Consider the following 19,393-nt stretch of genomic DNA (forward strand, 5'->3'; position numbering starts at 1 on the left):
AGGTAAGTACGCCAGGAAAGACCAAATCACAGGTGGAACCTAAAATAACAGGCAACCTGTGGCCAGCAGGCTGCCTGTATTTATAGTGGGGAGTGAGGGTCATGTGACGTGGCCAGCGTCACATGACCAACAGACCAACCAGTCGAGCACCGAGTGATCAGCTCGGCGCTCAAGGCAGACTAGGAGCAGGGAGCCACCCAGCTAGTAAAGCCGCCCTGGGAATGAGGTCAAACACAGATCCTCATTCCCAAAGCTAAGCAACAGTTCTGCGGGCAATGGGGGACCGAGTGCACCTTCGGAACCCCGTTACAGTACCCCCCCTTTTACGAGGGGCCACCGGACCCAAGACTTCAGGCGATGGCTTTTCAGGGTGTTCTAAATGAAATTTTCTAACAAGTCTAGGAGCATGAACCTCCCTGGCAGGTACCCAAGATCTCTCTTCAGGTCCATACCCCTTCCAGTGAATCAGGTACTGCAAGGAATTACGCACCTTCCTGACATCCACTATTTTAGACACCACATACTCGACAGCATCATTAACAAGAACCGGCGGAGGCGGGGCTTTTGATGGTACTACCGGTTCAAAATATTTTTTAAGTAGAGACTTATGGAACACATTATGAATGTGGAATGACTCGGGCAGCTCCAACCTAAAAGATACCGGGTTAATCACCTCCATGATCTTATATGGTCCAATAAAACGAGGAGCAAATATTTAGAATCTACCTTAAGAGAGAGATTCTTGGAGGACAACTATACCTTATCCCCAACCTGAAAATTCACCCCCCTTGAACGTCTCCTATCGGCCTTGAGTTTCTGAGAACTTTGAGCATTTTCTAAGTTCGATTGAACCCGGGCCCAAACTGTGCACAGTTCAGAGGAGAGCCTATCCGCCTCAGGGTTAGAGGAGGAGACGGATGACCCAGAATGAAAACAGGGATGGAAACCATGGTTACAAAAGAAAGGTGAAACCCCAGCAGAAGAATTGACACAGTTATTCAAAGCAAATTCAGCCAATGGAAGAAATTTCACCCATAATTGCTGGTCATCAGCAACATACGACCTCAAGAATTGTTCGACAGACTGATTAAGGCGTTCAGTCTGCCCATTACTCTCAGGGTGGTAGGCAGAGGAAAAAGACAATGAAATTTTACATTTTTGACAGAAGGCCCTCCAGAATTTGGACACAAACTGCACACCCCTGTCAGAAACAATATTTTCCAGGACACCATGCAATCGAACAATTTCTTCCACAAAAATAGACGCCAGGGTTTTGGCATTCGGGAGTTTAGACAGGGGAATGAAATGGACCATCTTGCTAAACCTATCGACCACTACCCAAACTACAGTCTTACCCTCCGCCGGCGGTAGGTCAGTTATAAAGTCCATCGAGATATGGGACCAGGGTCTGCTGGGAATGGGTAGGGGTCGTAGGTTACCAGCAGGGCGAGTCCTAGGTGTCTTGGACCTGGCACAAACCTCACAGGCTGACACGTAGGACTTGACATCCCTAGTTAGAGTGGGCCACCAATAAGATCTAGAAACCAGATCCTTAGTGCCCTCAACACCCGGATGTCCACAAAAGGCAGAATCGTGACACTCACCCAACAGCTGGAGACGAAATTGTACGGGAACAAACAACTTATCTGTTGGGGTGGATATCGGTGCCAGATGTTGTTCAGACCTAATGAGAGCCGAGATATCCTGGGTAAGAGCTACTAAGAAGATTTTTGCTGGTAGGATGGATTCAGGTGGTACCTCAGTAGGTTGAAAAGCCTGGAAGCTCCGAGATAATGCGTCCGCCTTCACATTTTTACTTCCCGGCCTGAACGTGATGGAAAAATCAAAACGAGTAAAAAACAGAGCCCATCTGGCTTGACAGGGATTCAACCTCTTAGCAGACTCGAGAAACATAAGGTTTTTATGGTCAGTGACAACAGTTACACAATGTCTTGCCCCCTCCAGGAAATGTCTCCACTCCTCAAATGCCCATTTAATGGCCAGCAGCTCCCTATTCCCTATGTCGTAGTTCCTCTCCGTGGGAGAGAATTTCCTGGAGAAGAAGGCACATGGTCTCAGATTAGTGAGGCTAGCAGGACCTTGTGAAAGGACTGCTCCTGCGCCGTCCTCGGACGCATCCACCTCCACAATAAAAGGTTTCTCCTGATCAGGCTGGATCAGAATGGGAGCGCTACTGAATGCCTTTTTTAATTTTTCAAATGAAGAAATGGCCTCAGTAGACCAATTCTCCAAATCCGCCCCTTTCTTAGTAAGGTCGGTCAACGGTTTAGCAATTACGGAAAAATTCATAATAAATTTACGATAGTAATTGGCGAAACCTAAGAACCGTTGTAAGGCCTTTAAGGATGAAGGTCTTACCCATTCCTTAATTGCTAGTACCTTACCAGGATCCATCTTGAAGGCGTGAGGAGTCAGAACATGCCCTAGAAACAGAATCTCCTGTACACCAAAGACACATTTCTCTTGTTTAGCGGATAGCTGATTCTCCCTCAACACCTCTAATACTTGTTTAACATGAGACACATGGGATTCGAAGTCAGGAGAGAATATCAAAATGTCGTCAAGATAGACAATAACAAATTTACCTAAGAACTCCCTAAGAATGTCATTCATGAAGTTTTGGAACACAGCTGGGGCATTGCTGAGTCCAAAAGGCATCACCTGATATTCAAAGTGTCCTACCGAAGTATTAAACGCCGTCTTCCATTCGTCTCCCTCCTTGATTCGGATTAGATTGTATGCCCCTTTCAGGTCAATTTTGGAAAACCAGGTTGCCCCCAGAACCTGGTTAAATAAATCCGGAATCAATGGGAGGGAGTATCTCTTCTGGACAGTGATTTTATTTCATCTCCGGTAATCGATACATGGCCTAAGACCACCATCTTTTTTCTTAACGAAGAAAAACCCCGCCCCCATAGGAGAGACAGAAGGTCTAATATGCCCTTTAGCAAGGCTCTCCTTAATATAAACTTCCATGGCCTTGCGTTCGGGCATAGAAAGATTATAAATTCGTCCTTTAGGAAACTTGGCCCCCTCTACTAGCTCTATGGTACAATCATAAGGTCTATGGGGGGGGGTAGAACCTCCGGGGTTGGTGATGAGAATACATCAGAATATTTTCTAACAACAGAGGGTAAAGTATCAGACTTTACTGAGACCCCAGCCTGTACCACGGACAAGCACGGGTCACACTTAGGCCCCCATCTCACCAACTCCCCATTGGACCAATCTATAGTGGGGTTATGTAGTCGGAGCCAAGGCAACCCTAGTACCACCTCAGCAGGTAGTTTCTCCAGGACTAGAAGCGAACATCTCTCTGAGTGGCACACACCCACGGTTAGAGAAATCTCTGAGGTACATAAGCTCACCGTACCACCAATAAGAGGAGTAGCATCAATAGCCATGACATGGATAGGAGTTGGTAAGGCCAACATAGGAATACCCAATCTTACAGCATACTCAGTCAATAAAGCTAGCCGCTGAGCCAGAATCAATAAAGGCCTTACCCGGCCATTTATCTACTCCCAGAGAAATCGTAATGGGTACCGAAAGCTTACATTTAGAAAATTCAGGGTGTACCTGGTCTTTAGGTTGCCTTGTCTTAGGAGACTTGACAGAGAGGACCTTCTTAGGACACTGGTTGATCCAATGGTCAGGATCTCCACAGTAAAAGCATTCTCCACGTCTGCGGCGAAGATTCCCTCGGGTCATGCCAACCTGCATGGTTTCCTCGGTGGAGACCTCAGCATTGTCTCTGGGATAGGCCTCTGGCTGGACCACCATCTGGGAAGAGAACTGTTGTTCCTGTCGTCTCTCTCTAACCCATCGGTCAAGTCGGACAACAAGGGTCATCATCTCCTCTAAGGTCTCTGGAAGTTGATAACTGACCAGAAGATCCTTTAATTTATCAGACAGACCTGACCTGAACTGACTCTTCAGGGCTGGTTCGCTCCATCCTGAGGGGACACACCACCTTCTGAATTGGGTGCAATAATCCTCCGCTGGTAAATTGCCCTGAACCAGCGCCAGCAGGTAAAGAGAACGTTCAGTCCTGGGGATCACCCTGTAATCGGGAAATGATAATGCCCACGTGTTGACTCTCGGGGCCAGAGGACACGGGGCGCAAACGGAAGTAAAGTTTGCAACTCTCCTTAAAAGAGAGAAACTTCCTCCGGTCTCCAGAAAAGGGTTCTGGGAGCTTAATCTGGGGCTCAAAATGCGGACTGGAGGCCTGAGGAGTGGAAGAACCTTGCCATAACTCAAAAGAACTGAGTTTTTCCCCTAACTCCTGCACCCTCTGCGTCAGATTAGAGACATGGTCAGTCAGGGTCACCAGAGGATTCATAATACAGTGGTTATTGGGCCTGTTAATCTGTAACGGTCGCGTACACACACACACAGGGGGGAGGGAAGTGACCACTGCGCTCCACCCTTACCCCTGGCCCTGTCTACTTGCCTCGCGAGTCAGGACGGCAATCCCTAACTTGGAATAAGTGCAGGGATGACAGACAGACAAACAACAGGACGTGAACGGACAGAGTCAATACCAGGAAAGCTACAAAGTACAAATGGAGCAAGCAGAGAATTGTCAGGAGAAGCCGGGGTCATAAATACCAGGAGAGACGTGAAGTACCAAAGGAGTCAGCAGAGGATCGTCAGGAGGAGGCCGGGGTCAAATACCAGGAGAGCAGCAAAGTACACAAGGAGCAGGCAGAGGATCGTCAGGAATTCAGCAGGAGGTAAGTACGCCAGGAAAGACCAAATCACAGGTGGAACCTAAAATAACAGGCAACCTGTGGCCAGCAGGCTGCCTGTATTTATAGTGGGGAGTGAGGGTCATGTGACGTGGCCAGCGTCACATGACCGACAGACCAACCAGTCGAGCACCGAGTGATCAGCTCGGCGCTCAAGGCAGACTAGGAGCAGGGAGCCACCCAGCTAGTAAAGCCGCCCTGGGAATGAGGTCAAACACAGATCCTCATTCCCAAAGCTAAGCAACAGTTCTGCGGGCAATGGGGGACCGAGTGCACCTTCGGGAACCCGGTTACAGTTCTACAGTGATGGCCGAACATCGGCCGGGACGATGCGCAAACACGATTAAATGTTCACGAACCACAAGTTCTCTGTGGGCTCCATTCACTTTAATGGCAGGCGATCCTCAAAACCTTCAGGTCATTATTGCAGCCACCAAATACTTACAAGAAGTGCACAAATCATCTGACAATATGGACAGTGACATGCCAAAAGGGGATAAATGGCAAAAATTCCCTAAAAAAATATGAATTTTAATCAGGGGCCATTTTTATGCACCTTAAAGAGAAACTGTCAAAAATATGGCCTGCTGGAGCCTAGAAAATTTTTATTTTAGGCCACAGGAGTACAGGCCACAAAAATTTGGCATTCATCTGACGGAAAACATCAAGTGATTATGTGGCTGGAGGTATATTAGACGTTCATTGGATCAATTTTACCTCAGGCCAGTACAAATAGATGTCAAATACATATGTTTAAAAGAGTAAAAAATATAAAATTGGATTAAAAACATGGCTAACAAAATCCCCCATCTTGAAAAAAAACCTAATAATAATAGTTGAAATTCGATAACACGTTGCATTTGTCAACAGGTGTTGAATTTCTCCGAGGTCCCAGACATTAGGCATTTAGGACAGAACAGAACAAGTAATTATGTGGCTGGAGGTATATTAGAAGGTCATTCAATATAAATTTTACTGCAGTCCAGTGTAGTACAGACCCCAAAAATTATTCATTCACCATACAGAAAAGAACAATTGATAATGTGGCTGTAGGTACATTAGGTGGTCACCGTATAACAATTTTACTGTTGGACAGTTAGATTACAGGCCCCAAAAATTATGCATTCAACATACATACAGTACAGACCAAAAGTTTGGACTCACCTTCTCATTCAAAGAGTTTTCTTTATTTTCATGACTATGAAAATTGTAGATTCACACTGAAGGCATCAAAACTATGAAATAACACATGTGGACTTATATACATAACAAACAAGTGTGAAACAACTGAAAATATGTCATATTCTAGGTTCTTTAAAGTAGCCACCTTTTGCTTTGATTACTGCTTTGCACACTCTTGGCATTCTCTTGATGAGCTTCAAGAGGTAGTCCCCTGAAATGGTTTTCACTTCACAGGTGTGCCCTGTCAGGTTTAATAAGTGGGATTTCTTGCCTTATAAATGGGGTTGGGACCATCAGTTGCGTTGAGGAGAAGTCAGGTGGATACACAGCTGATAGTCCTACTGAATAGACTGTTAGAATTTGTATTATGGCAAGAAAAAAGCAGCTAAGTAAAGAAAAACGAGTGGCCATCATTACTTTAAGAAATGAAGGTCAGTCATTCAGCCGAAAAATTGGGAAAACTTTGAAAGTAAGGGCTATTTGACCATGAAGGAGAGTGATGGGTGCTGTACCAGATGACCTGGCCTCCACAGTCACCGGACCTGAACTCAATCAAGATGGTTTGGGGTGAGCTGGATCTCATAGTGAAGGCAAAAGGGCCAACAAGTGCTAAGCATCTCTGGGAACTCCTTCAAGACTGTTGGAAGACCATTTCAGGGGACTACCTCTTGAAGCTCATCAAGAGAATGCCAAGAGTGTGCAAAGCAGTAATCAAAGCAAAAGGTGGCTACTTTGAAGAACCTAGAATATGACATATTTTCAGTTGTTTCATACTTGTTTGTTATGTATATAATTCCACATGTGTGAATTCATAGTTTTGATGCCTTCATAGTCATGAAAATAAAGAAAACTCTTTGAATAAGAAGGTGTGTCCAAACTTTTGGTCTGTACTGTAAATTATCAAGTGATTATGTGGCCAGAGGTATATTATACGGTCAATGGATTTCAATTTTACAGCAGGCCAGTGGACTACAGGCCCCAAAAATGATTAATTCACCGTACAGAAAAGCACAAATGATAATGTGGCTGGAGGTAAATTAGGCTGTCACCGTATAACAATGTTACTGTTTGCCAGTTAGATTACAGGCCCCAAAAATTATGCATTCACCGTACATAAATGATCAAGTGATTATGTGGCTGGAGGTATATTAGACGCCCATTTAATATCAATTTGACTGCAGGCCAGTGTAGTATAGGCCCCAAACATTAGGCATTCACCAGACAAAAAAGAACAAGTAATTATGTGTCTGGAGGTATATTAGACGGTCATTAGATATCAATTTCACTGCAGGCCAGTAAAAATAGATGTCAAATACATATCTTTAAAAGAACAAAAAATATAAAATTGGATTAAAAACATGGCTAACAAAATTTCCCCTCTTGAAAAAAACCCAAATGATAATAGTTGAAATTCGACAATTCGAAATTCGATAATTCCTCCGAGGTCCCAAACATTAGGTAATCACCGGACAGAAAAGGCATTTTATGCCGCTCTATTTACCTAAGATGGGGATCATTACTTGTTCTGGGTGGTGGCGGATATTTTTGGGCTGTCATATGGAAATTCAATTAAACATGGTCGTCACAGGTGTTGAATTCCTCCGAGATCCATGCCTCATTCATTTTTAGAAATGTGAGGTAGTCCACAATGTCGTGAGCTAGGCGAGTGCTTAAATTGGTCACAATCCTTCCTGCTGCGCTGAACGTCCTTTCGGACAGGACACTCGAGGAGAGGCAAGAGTTCCATGGCAAATTGTGCAAGCTCTGGCCACAGGTCAAGCCTGCACATCCAGTAGTCCAGGGGTTCCTCGTTTCTCAGAGCGTCAACATCAGCCATTAACCTGATGTAGTCGGACACCTGTCGGTCTAGGCATTCCTTGAGGATGGATACGGAGGGCGGCTGTCGATGGGTTGGCTGCAAGAATGATCTCATATCCGAAGTGACCAACACATCTTCAAACTGCCCTCTTCTTGCATGCACTGTAGAATTGGTACTCGTAACTGTTTCTATGTGGGTGGAAATTCCTCTGCCAGTGCAGAGCAGAATGCAGCATCTCTCACAGCAAGGCCTGGAAATGCTGCATTTTGACAGCCCACTGTGATGTTGGTAACATGTCTGCCTGTCACCACCAGTTCTGTGAGAAGGTCTGACAGACGTTCTTCTCTACCTCTTGTATGACGTTCTTTGTTTTGGTTTCACTTTGTCATCTCCTTTCCTTCTGCCAGGTGTCACTTATTTAGACTAATCGTCTTCCTTTATATTCCCTCCCATACTGCCTCACTTTGCGGTTTATACTACTTCCTGGATGAAGTGTTCACTGCTGGAGGCTGCTGCTGCTGTCTGCTCATATAAGTCTTTTCCTTTATTGTGTTTCCTTGCTGGCTTGATTCTAGGTGATCCTGACTCCGTCCGTATTAAGTGCAGGGAGCCGGTGGTCGTGTCCCCTCACTATTATAGGGTTTTCAGGTGTCACACAGTCTTAGGTATGTGGGCATGCAATCGTCTACCATTGAGACCCTTGCATGTGCATAGCAGTCAGGGAGAGTTCTTAGGGTTTTGAAGGGCTCACCTATATGCTCCTTAGTTTGGGATCAAGCCAGTCGGTCGTTTATTTATAAGTTTTAGCTATCTGCAACTTCACCCGTGACACTGCCATTTTGTGATTGTACCAGGGGTCTAAGTACGTTGTTACCCAGTACTGATCCTTTCCCTTTATGCTTTTTGTACGGGGGTCCCTCTTCAAACACTGGAGCATGAAGGCCTCCATTTGCACTAAATTGGAAGCGGTGGAGCAGCCTGGCTCCTGCTCATCACCCAGGAGAATGTTGTCCTTTGTCTCCTCTCCCCATCCACGGACAACACAAGGGATCCCAGAATAGTTTAAAGCCTGCTCTTCTTGCTCCTTCTCCACCTCTTACCCTTAGACACCATCCTCCTCTGACTCCTCTTCAGACTCCTGCTGATTTGTCTGAGATGGAGTAGCCCCCATGGGAATTTATTCAGCATTGCGACTTCCTCATCTTCCCGCTCCTGCTCCTCGACGACTTGATCAATGACACGATGCAATGCACGCTCCTGAAAGAAGGTGTAAGTTACGATGTCACTGATGGCGCCCTGGCTGCGACTGACCAGTTTGGCGATCTCATCAAATGGCCGCAGAAGTCTGCATGCGTCGCACATGAGCGGCTACTGGCGCGGTGAAAAAAAAACAAGCTCCCCAGAACCTGTCCTGCCGCAGAGTTTGTACAGGTAGTCGTTAACGGCACGATTCTGCTGGAGCAGCCTATCAAGCATATACAAGGTGGACATCTGACGGGCATGTGGTGTCGCCGCTGAATGTCAGCAATGCGAGACATGGCTGTGCAAGATCTTCGTCCTGGACCCTGGGGTATTTGGCAACAAATTGCTGCACGACTAAGTTAAGGACGTGTACCATGCACGGCACATGTGTCATTTTTCCCTGTTTCAGCGTGCTCAGCAGATTGGCATCGTTGTCACACACCACTTTACCAACTGTAAAATTTATCGGGGTTAGCCACTGATCGGCCTGTGACCGCAGATCCGGAAGGAGTGCAGGACCGATGTGGCTCTTGGCTTCCAGGCACATCAGCTGCAGCACAGCATGGCAACGTCTAAACCTGGCATGTCAAATAGGTTCTGGGGATCTGGGGGGTGCAGCGGAAGAGGCGGTAGCAGTGGAAAATGAGGAGTCAGCCGAGGAGGAGACGGAGAATGGAGTAGGAGGAGGAGAAGAAGAGGTAGGCCTGCATGCAATCTGTGGCGGTAACACCAAATCCACACGGATGCCACGGGTTGCATGCTTGACAGCCGTCAGAAGGTTCACCCAGTGGGAAGTAAAAGTTATGTATTTTCCCTGCACGTGTTTGTTAGACCACGTGTCTGTGGTCAGATGCATCTTGGCACCGACACTGTGTGCCAGAGATACATTCACTTGCCACTGAACATGGCCATGTAGCTCTGGAATGCCCTTCTGGGAGAAATATTTCCTTCCGGGGACCTTCCATTGCAGTGTGCCAATGGCCACAAATTTTCTAAAGATCTCAGAGTCCACCAATTTATATGGAAGTAGTTGGTGGGCTAGCAGTTCCGACAAAAGAGGATTAACCGGCGTAATTTTTTTACAATCGAACATTTGGGCCATGGAAGCCTGCCTTGTGCCAGATTAACATGACAAATGCACGGTGGAAGGTGGAGTGGAGGACAACTGGGAGGAGAGAGGAGAAGGAGAAGAGTCAGGACGTGGAGCACTAGGAGTGTGGCTTTGTGGGTTCTGACGGCGTTGCTCCCATTGGGCTCGGTGATGGAAGGCCAGGTGCTTTCTTAAGGTAGTCGTCCCTAGGTGAGTGTTGGGCCTAAAGCGACTTATGCGTTGACAACACAGGCTGCAGATGGCAACGCTATTATCAGCAGCTGACAAGTTAAAAAAAGCCCACAGTGCGGAGCCATGGGCCGGCGTCCTGGGAACGCAAGATGTGACTGTGCATGGTGGATGGCTCGCTTCAGATACATTTGCAGTCTGCTTTTTGCCTCCTGTGCACTGCAAGTTCTCCCTCCTCTTCCTCTCTTGTGGGCACCCATATTACGTCCATCGACACGTCATCATCGTCACCTTCACCACCACTGACATTAGAGATCTCGGAGTAGGCATCAACAGCGGGGACCACCCTCTTTAGGCTGATCTGGGTACTGTCATCAGACCGCTGGGTGGTGGACGCTGCTACCTCCTCTTCCTCATCTGATGCCAAGAAGTGCTGCGCTTCAGTAAGGCCTGGGAATTGATGGGGAAATAATTCCTCTGACTTGAGTGGAGGGTCTATGGTGGTGGTGGTGTCTTTGGGGGTGCACACAGCTGAGAATGAGGAGGGTTCAGATACAGAGGATGAGGAGGGTGCAGAAGCAGAAGGCTCAGTGATCCACTCAACCAACTCTGGTGAGTCCTTTGATGTAATCGCATGCACCTTCTACAACTTCCCACTTAGGCCCTGGCCTGGTGCACCTGCAATGCCCCTACCTCCCCTACGGAATGGCCTGCCTCTTTTTCTGCCTGTCATTTTCAAAATGAACCTGTGAAAAAGTCCCTATAAGAGAACAGTATTTGTGGAAACAGGTATATAGAACTGCCTAATGATTATTTGCTGGAAGCAGGTATATCAAACCCCTTTTTCAGTTTTTTTTTTGGGGGGGCAACTGGTATATCACACCAGTTGAAATTATTTGTTCCAATAGCTTTGTCCTTTTTTATAGCTGGGGTATCTCAGCAGAACCGCACAAAACTCCTGCAAATAACAAATGCACTATACGGAAATTATATTATAGGTAGACCCACCTTTTCTGAAGCCACAGGCGGTCAATGGCTGCAAAAAAGCGCCTTAAGGCAATTTAGTTCGCAATTGTAGCGCTATACAAGTTATTCATTCATTCAGGTATATCACAGGCCTGACTCAATCAGTTTTTTTGGGGGGCAACTGGTATATCACACCAGTTGAAATTATTTGTTCCAATAGCGTTTGTCCCTTTTTATAGCTGGGGTATCTCAGCAGAACCGCACACAACTCCTGCAAATTACAAATGCAATATACAGAAAGTATATTCTAGGTATATCACACCCCTGCCTCAATCAGTTTTTTTGGGGGGGCAAATGTTATATTGCACCAGTTGAAATTATTTATTCCAATAGTGTTTGTCCTTCTGTATAGCTGCGGTATCTCAGCAGAACCGCACACAACTCCTGCAAATTACAAATGCACTATACGGAAAGTATATTCTGGGTATATCACACCCCTTCCTCAATCATTTCTTTGGGGGGGGGGGGCAAATGTTATATCACACCAGTTGAAATTATTTGTTCCAATAGCGTTTGTCCCTTTTTATAGCTGCGGTATCTCAGCAGAACTGCACACAACTGAAGCACAATACAAATGCTCTATATGGAAAGCATATTATAGGTATATCAATTAGTTTTTTTGGGGGACAAATGTTATATCACACCAGTTGCAATTAATTATTCCAATAGCGTTTGTCCCTCTGTATAGCTGCAGTATGGTAGCAGAACCGCACACAACTGCTGCACAATACAAATGTACTATAATATACTTTCTATATTAGAAAGTATATTATAAGTATATCACACCCCTCAGTATGTCACACCTATCAATAGCACACCTTAAAAGGACTTTTGTGGCCCTATTAGCTAGCGTTTGGTGTCTCTATACTCTCTAAGAGTTTGTCCCTGCTCTACACAGCAACCTCTCCCTACACTTGTAAAAGACTGGACATATCAGGTTTATTTACTGGGTAGGGCGTGTGTCCATGTGCTGAAACGTCTCAATTGGCTGTCCAGTCCCACCTGATGGATGTGTCATGGGTCAAAGTTCTGCACAATGCAAAAGAATATGGCGCCGGCAGACATCGCCATATGTTTGCATGTTCGGTGAAGCGCAAACAAGTAAAGTTCGCCGCAATACGACCGCCAGGAGAACCACAAGGCCATCTCTGCCAAAGACAATTACCTTTCCCAACAAGTTCAGGAGTGCAGGTGTGTGTGCTCCTCCTCTCACCAGTTGCTGATGTACATAGAGATAACTAGGAGCAACACACTATATGTGCAGGGTCTGCGCTCCTGAACATAGATGCATAACGGCATAGGTAGGTTTTGGGTAGGACCTACCTGAACTGAGACCACTTTTGCGCTGGGTAGGTGGGCACAGATGTATTTTGATCAAAATGTATTGGCTAAGTGTCTCAGATTTTATTACTAGAGTTAGGGCATAGTCCATATGTTATGCTTGCATCTATTACTATAGTGCATTATTCTCTGTGACTTTAGTATCATATCTTGCAGGATGTTTTGTATTTCCTTTTTTTTCATGATTTGTTTGACTTGTCTTGAAGTAGTGGCACCTTCAGGTGTGAATGTGCTCCTACTCTGGGAGTAGCATTCATGTGCACTTTTACCCCACCTATCTAAGAGGCGACCTTGATTAGGGTGGTACATATACAGTCAGGTCCATAAATATTGGGACATCGATACAATTCTAACATTTTTGGCTCTATACACCACCACAATGAGTTTGAAATGAAACAAACAAGATGTGCTTTAACTGCAGACTGTCAGCTTTAATTTGAGGGTATTTACATCCAAATCAGGTGAACGGTGTAGGAATTACAACAGTTTGCATATGTGCCTCCCACTTGTTAAGGGACCAAAAGTAATGGGACAGAATAATAATCATAAATCAAACTTTCACTTTTTAATACTTGGTTGCAAATCATTTGCAGTCAATTATAGCCTGAAGTCTGGAACACATAGACATCACCAGACGCTGGGTTTCATCTCTGGTGATGCTCTGCCAGGCCTCTACTGCAAATGTCTTCAGTTCCTGTTTGTTCTTGGGGCATTTTCCCTCCAGTTTTGTCTTCAGCAAGTGAAATGCATGCTCAATCGGATTCAGGTCAGGTGATTGACTTGGCCATTGCATAACATTCAACTTCTTTCCCTTAAAAGTTCCTTTCCTTCTCCATACTTTTCTCTTCCCATCACTTTGGTACAAGTTGATCTTGGTCTCATCTGTCCATAGGATGTTGTTCCAGAACTGTGAAGGCTTTTTTAGATGACGTTTGGCAAACTCTAATCTGGCCTTCCTGTTTTTGAGGCTCACCAATGGTTTACATCTTGTGGTGAACCCTCTGTATTCACTCTGGTGAAGTCTTCTCTTGATTGTTGACTTTAACACACATACACCTACCTCCTGGAGAGTGTTCTTGATCTGGCCAACTGTTGTGAAGGGTGTTTTCTTCACCAGGCAAATAATTCTTTGGTTATCCACAAGAGTTGTTTTCCGTGATCCTCCGGGTCTTTTGGTGTTGCTGAGCTCACCGGTGCGTTCCTTCTTTTTAAGAATGTTCCAAACAGTTGTTTTGGACACGCCTAATGTTTTTGCTATCTCTCTGATGGGTTTGTTTTGTTTTTTCAGCCTATTAGTTTGCTTCACTGATAGTGACAGCTCTTTGGATCTCATCTTGAGAGTTGACAGCAACAGATTCCAAATGCAAATAGCACACTTGAAATGAACTCTGGACCTTTTATCTGCTCATTGTAATTGGGATAATGAGAGAATAACACACACCTGGCCATGGAACAGCTGAGAAGCCAATTGTCCCATTATTTTTGGTCCCTTAACAAGTGGGAGGCACATATACAAACTGTTGAAAATCCTACACCGTTCACCTGATTTTGTTGTAAATGCACTCAAATTAAAGCTGACAGTCTGCAGGTAAAGCACATCTTGCTTGTTTCATTTCAAATCCATTGTGGTAGTGTATAGAGCCAAAAATGTTAGAATTGTGTCGATGTCCCAATATTTATGGACCTGGCTGTAGGTGTTTGTGCTTCTCCTCTCACCGGTTGCTGATGCACATAGAGGTAACTAGGAGCAACACACTATATATGTAGGGTCTGCGCTCCTGAACATAGATGCATAACGGTATAGGTAGGTTTAGCGTAGGACCTGCCTGAACTGAGACCACCTTGGCACTGGGTAGGTGGGAACAGATGTATTTTGATCAAAATGTATTGGCTAAGTGTCTCAGATTTTATTACTAGATTGAGAGCTTAATCCAGATGTTATGCTTGCATCTATTACTATAGAGCCTTATTCTCTGTGACTTTATACATTGGGGCAAAAAAGTATTTAGTCCGCCACCAATTTTGCAAGTTCTCCCACTTAAAAAGATAAGAGTCCTGTAATTTTCATCATAGGTACACTTCAACTATGAGAGACAGAATAGGGGGAAAGAATACAGGAAATAACATTGTAGGATTTCTAATGAATTAATTGGTAAATTCCTCGGTAAAATAAGTATTTGGTCACCTACAAAGAAGCAAGGTTTATGGCTCTCACAGACCTGTAACTTCTTCTTTTAGAGGCTCCTCTGTCCTCCACTCGTTACCTGTATTAATGGCACCTGTTTGAAATTGTTATCAGTATAAAAGACTCCACTATGGCCCAGACCAAAGTGCTGTCGAAGGACATCAGAAACAAAATTGTAGACCTGCACCAGGCTGGGAAGACTGAATCTTCAATAGGCAAGCAGCTTGGTGTGAATAAATCAACTGTGGCAACAATTATTAGAAAATGGAAGACATGCAACACCACTCATAATCTCCCTCGATCTGGGGCTCCGCGCAAGATCTCAACCCGTGGGGTCAAAATTATCACAAGAACGGTGAGCAAAAATCCCAGAACCACACAGGGGGACCTAGTGAATAACCTGCAGAGAGCTGGGACCAAAGTAACAAAGGCTACCATCAATAACACACTAAGCTGCCAGGGACTCAAATCCTGCAGTGACAGACGTGTCCCCCTGCTTAAGCCAGTACATGTCCGGGCCTGTCTGAAGTTTGCTAGACAGCATTTGGATGATCCAGAAGAGGATTGGGAGAATGTCATATGGTCAGATGAAACCAAAGTAGAGCTTTTTGGTAAAAACTCAACTCGTCGTGTTTGGAGGAGAAAGAATGCTGAGTTGCATCCAAAGAACACCATACCTACTGTGAAGCATGGGGGTGGAAACATAATGCTTTGGGGCTGTTTTTCTGCAAAGGGACCAGGACGACTGATCTGTGTAAAGGAAAGAATAAATGGGGCCATGTATCGTGAGATTTTGAGTGAAAACCTCCTTCCATCAGCAAGGGCATTGAAGATAAAACGTGGCTGGGTCTTTCAGCATGACAATGATCCCAAACACAACGAGCGGGCAACGAAGGAGAGGCTTTGTAAGAAGCATTTCAAGGTCCTGGAGTGGCCTAACCAGTCTCCAGATCTCAACCCCATATAAAACCTTTGGAGGGAGTTGAAAGTCCGTGTTGCCCAGCGACAGCCCCAAAACATCACTGCTCTAGAGGAGATCTGCATGGAGGAATGGACCAAAATACCAGTAACAGTGTGCGAAAACCTTGTGAAGACTTACAGAAAACATTTGACCTCTGCCAATTGCCAACGAAGGGTATATAACAAAGTTTTGAGATAAACTTTTGTTATTGACCAAATACTTAATTTCCACCATAATTTGCAAATAAATTCTTTAAAAATCTCACAATGTGATATTCTGGATTTTTTTTTCTCATTATGTCTCTCATACTTGAGGTATACCTATGATGAAAATTACAGGCCTCTCTCATCTTTTTAAGTGGGAGAACTTGCACAATTAGTGGCTGACTAAATACTTTTTTGCCCCACTGTATATGTTCTAGAGCCCTTTTGTCATGTAATAGTGGCAATAGAAAAATATATTTGCCATTTAGCGCTGCAGTTATATGTTCTAAAGCCCTTTTTGTTGTGTATTAGTGGCAAAAGAAAAATATATTTGCCGTTCAGCAGTGCAGTTAAATATTCTAAAGCCCTTTTTGTTATGTATTAGTGGCAAAAGTAAAATATATTTGCCGTTCAGCGGTGCAGTTATATGTTTTAAAGACCACTTTTGTATGTATTAGTGTGGGGGGGGGGGGGGGCTTATTAGCCTTTGTGTGGTAAAGTGAGAAAATTACAGACTTTTTTGGGGTGTTTTAATTTCCTTTTTATTTATTTATTTGATCTAACAGTGTGTCAGACAGAGAAGTGTCAGGCCCTGCACAGGAGAGTGGCAGAGGCCTAAATGTTTCTGGCGCAGGCAGAGGTCCAAGCAAAGTAAGGGGCCGTGGCAGCAGGGGTCACTTCAAGAGACCTGAGCTCCCAGTGTAAGCTAGCGGTCGTGTCTTGACCAGCAACCTAGCGGGTCTTGAATGGTTGACTCGCTCTTCAACTTCATTGCAAGTGACATTAGACACCCACAGAGTCGGTGGGTTTGTCAGACACAACCCTTACTTGGCATGGCCCGGGAGCAGGCCCTGTGCCCTCACCTGTCCTCAACCTGCCTCTGTCCTTTTCTGTTCCCTCAGCCAGAGAAGTATTGCATGCTGTGGGCTCAACTCCACTATACAGTAAGGACGAGCTACTAGAAGACAGTGAGCAGCTACTGGCAAGCCAAGATGTGGAGGAGACATCCACCGCTTCCTCCACTAGGCAAGCAAGTATTTATGAGGAGAGTGGCGTGGGAGCTGGTGTTGCAAGCAGTCAGGTTCCTGAACCAGAGACAATTGAGGAGGACATCAGTGACTTGCAGACAGTTTTCTATGATGATGTTGTAGCTGATCGCACCTGAAAGCCGGGTGATGAAGGGGCTTCATCATCGGGAGAAGTGGGTGGCAGCTTGCCCGTGAGGCAGCGGCATAGCCAGCAAGTCGCTAGCATGTCTGGGAGTCAGCAGAGTGGCAGCAGTGGGAGGTCGATAGCCAAACGCACCCTGGGTGGACCACCCGCTTCACAGGAGCCTACCTGCCCGGGAAGTAGCGGTGCACAGGTTCACGGAGACAGCAGCTGTATCAGTTAGTCAGTGCATAGTGTTGGGGGTAAAATCACCTACTCTGCAGTGTGGCAGGTTTTTGTTAAGCCGCCGGAGGAGGCGAACATGGCCATATGTAGAATCTGTAGGTAGAAGTTGAAGCGTGGCCAGGGTGCGAATGTTGGCACCACGGCCCTGCGTCAACATATGCAGCATCACCATAAAGTGGCCTGGGAGAACCGTGGCTCTAATGTGATGGTCCAGCCTGCCGCAGAAACCGCTGCATCAACCCAGTGACACGCAGATGATTTCAGGCAGTCATGGCTCCACCAGCTCAGCCGAAGGGAGCTGTCTGTCCTTCCCATCATCTGCTGGTCCTGATGCTCCTGCTCCTCCTCCTACTCCTCAACAGTCATTCTGACAACAATCGATCACTGAAGCGATTGCCACGAGACAAAAGTATGTGTGCAACTCATCAGAAGCTGAATGTGCTTCTAGCCAAGTTGCTGGTGCTGCAGTCCCTCCCTTTCCAAGTGGTGGACTCTGCACCTTTCAGAGAACTTCTTTGCCAAAAAGGCAGTACCAGCCCTGCACACACATGTAGAACAAAAGATGGGTCAGTCCTTGAGCCTGTCAGTGTCTGCCAAAGTGTATGGCAGCGCCGACGTGTGGAGCTATAACTACAGTCAGGGACAATATATGTCCTTTATGGCCCACTGGGTGAATGTGGTTCGTGCATAGCCACACCAGGAATTTGGCCAGGTCACGCCGCTTCTGCCTCCACGTTGGTACGCCACTGGTCCTGCGACAATGTCCGCCTCTGTCTCCTCATCCTCCACCATGTCTTCAGCCTCCACTGGAGGGACAAGTTACAGTGCCCCTCCAGCATACCACATTTGCAGGTCACGGAGGTGTCATGCTGTTCTTGACCTTATTTGCCTTGGCGAACGGAGTCACACAGGGGAGGAACTGCTCTGTGTCCTTCAGAAAGAAATCGAATCCTGGCTTTCTCTCCGACAACTTAAAATTGGAACCATGGTGACTGACAATGGGAAGAACATTGTGTCGGCGGTGCGCCAAGGAGGGCTGAGCCATGCTACCTGCATGGCACACGTGTTCAATCTGGTTGTCAAGCGGTTTCTGAAGTCTTCCACACATTTCAAGACATCCTAAAAATGGCCAGGAAACTTAGCATGCCCTTCAGCCACTTGCACACCACAAAGCACATCCTCCTTGAGCTGCAGAAGCAGAATGGCATCCCCTAACATAGGCTGATAGCCAACGTTTCCATTCGTTGGATTTCCACCCTCCATGTGTTTGACTGACTGTATGAACAGAGAAAGGCTATAAACGATTTCTTGATAATCCAAGCGGATAGGAGTACTCCCTGTGTAATTTCGATGTCAGCCAGTGGCAGCTCATGCGTGACACCTGCCGTTTGCTCAGACCCTTTTGAGGAGGCCATGTTATTTGTCAGTTGCCAGGACTACAGGATGAACAATGTCCTTCCACTGCTTCATGTCCTGGAACAGATGCTAGTAAATCTGGCTGGTCAGGGGACTGGAGACGTGGTGCCTACATCTCACGGTCAAATGAGCGCTGTGGCGGCTGAACTGGAGGAGGAGGAGGAGGACATTGGAGCACAAGCAATGTGTAGCGAAATAGGTGTTTTTTTCTACACATGTGACAGGAGAGGAGAAACAGGAGCAGCCAGAGGATCTACAGGGCGATGAGGAAGAGGAGGCAGAGGACCTAGACACAACGTGGCAGGATGCAGTGGATATGGAGGCAGAGAGTCCCTCCGAGTCACTTGCACAAATGGCCCGATGCATGCTCACTTGCTTGCGTAGTGACAGCCGAATTGTCACCATTTGGCAGAGGGATGACTTCTGGCTCTCCACCTTGTTGGACTCTCATTACCGGTCCAAAATGGGTGACTTTTTGACACCTGCTGAGAGGGAGTACAAACTGAACTACTATAGAGATTATATGTATTCAGTTGGCCGCTGCCTATCTGTGCCATTGTCCATCCTCT

This window comes from Bufo bufo, chromosome 4 (genome assembly GCF_905171765.1).
Source record: "Bufo bufo chromosome 4, aBufBuf1.1, whole genome shotgun sequence".
NCBI classification, from domain to species: domain Eukaryota; kingdom Metazoa; phylum Chordata; class Amphibia; order Anura; family Bufonidae; genus Bufo; species Bufo bufo.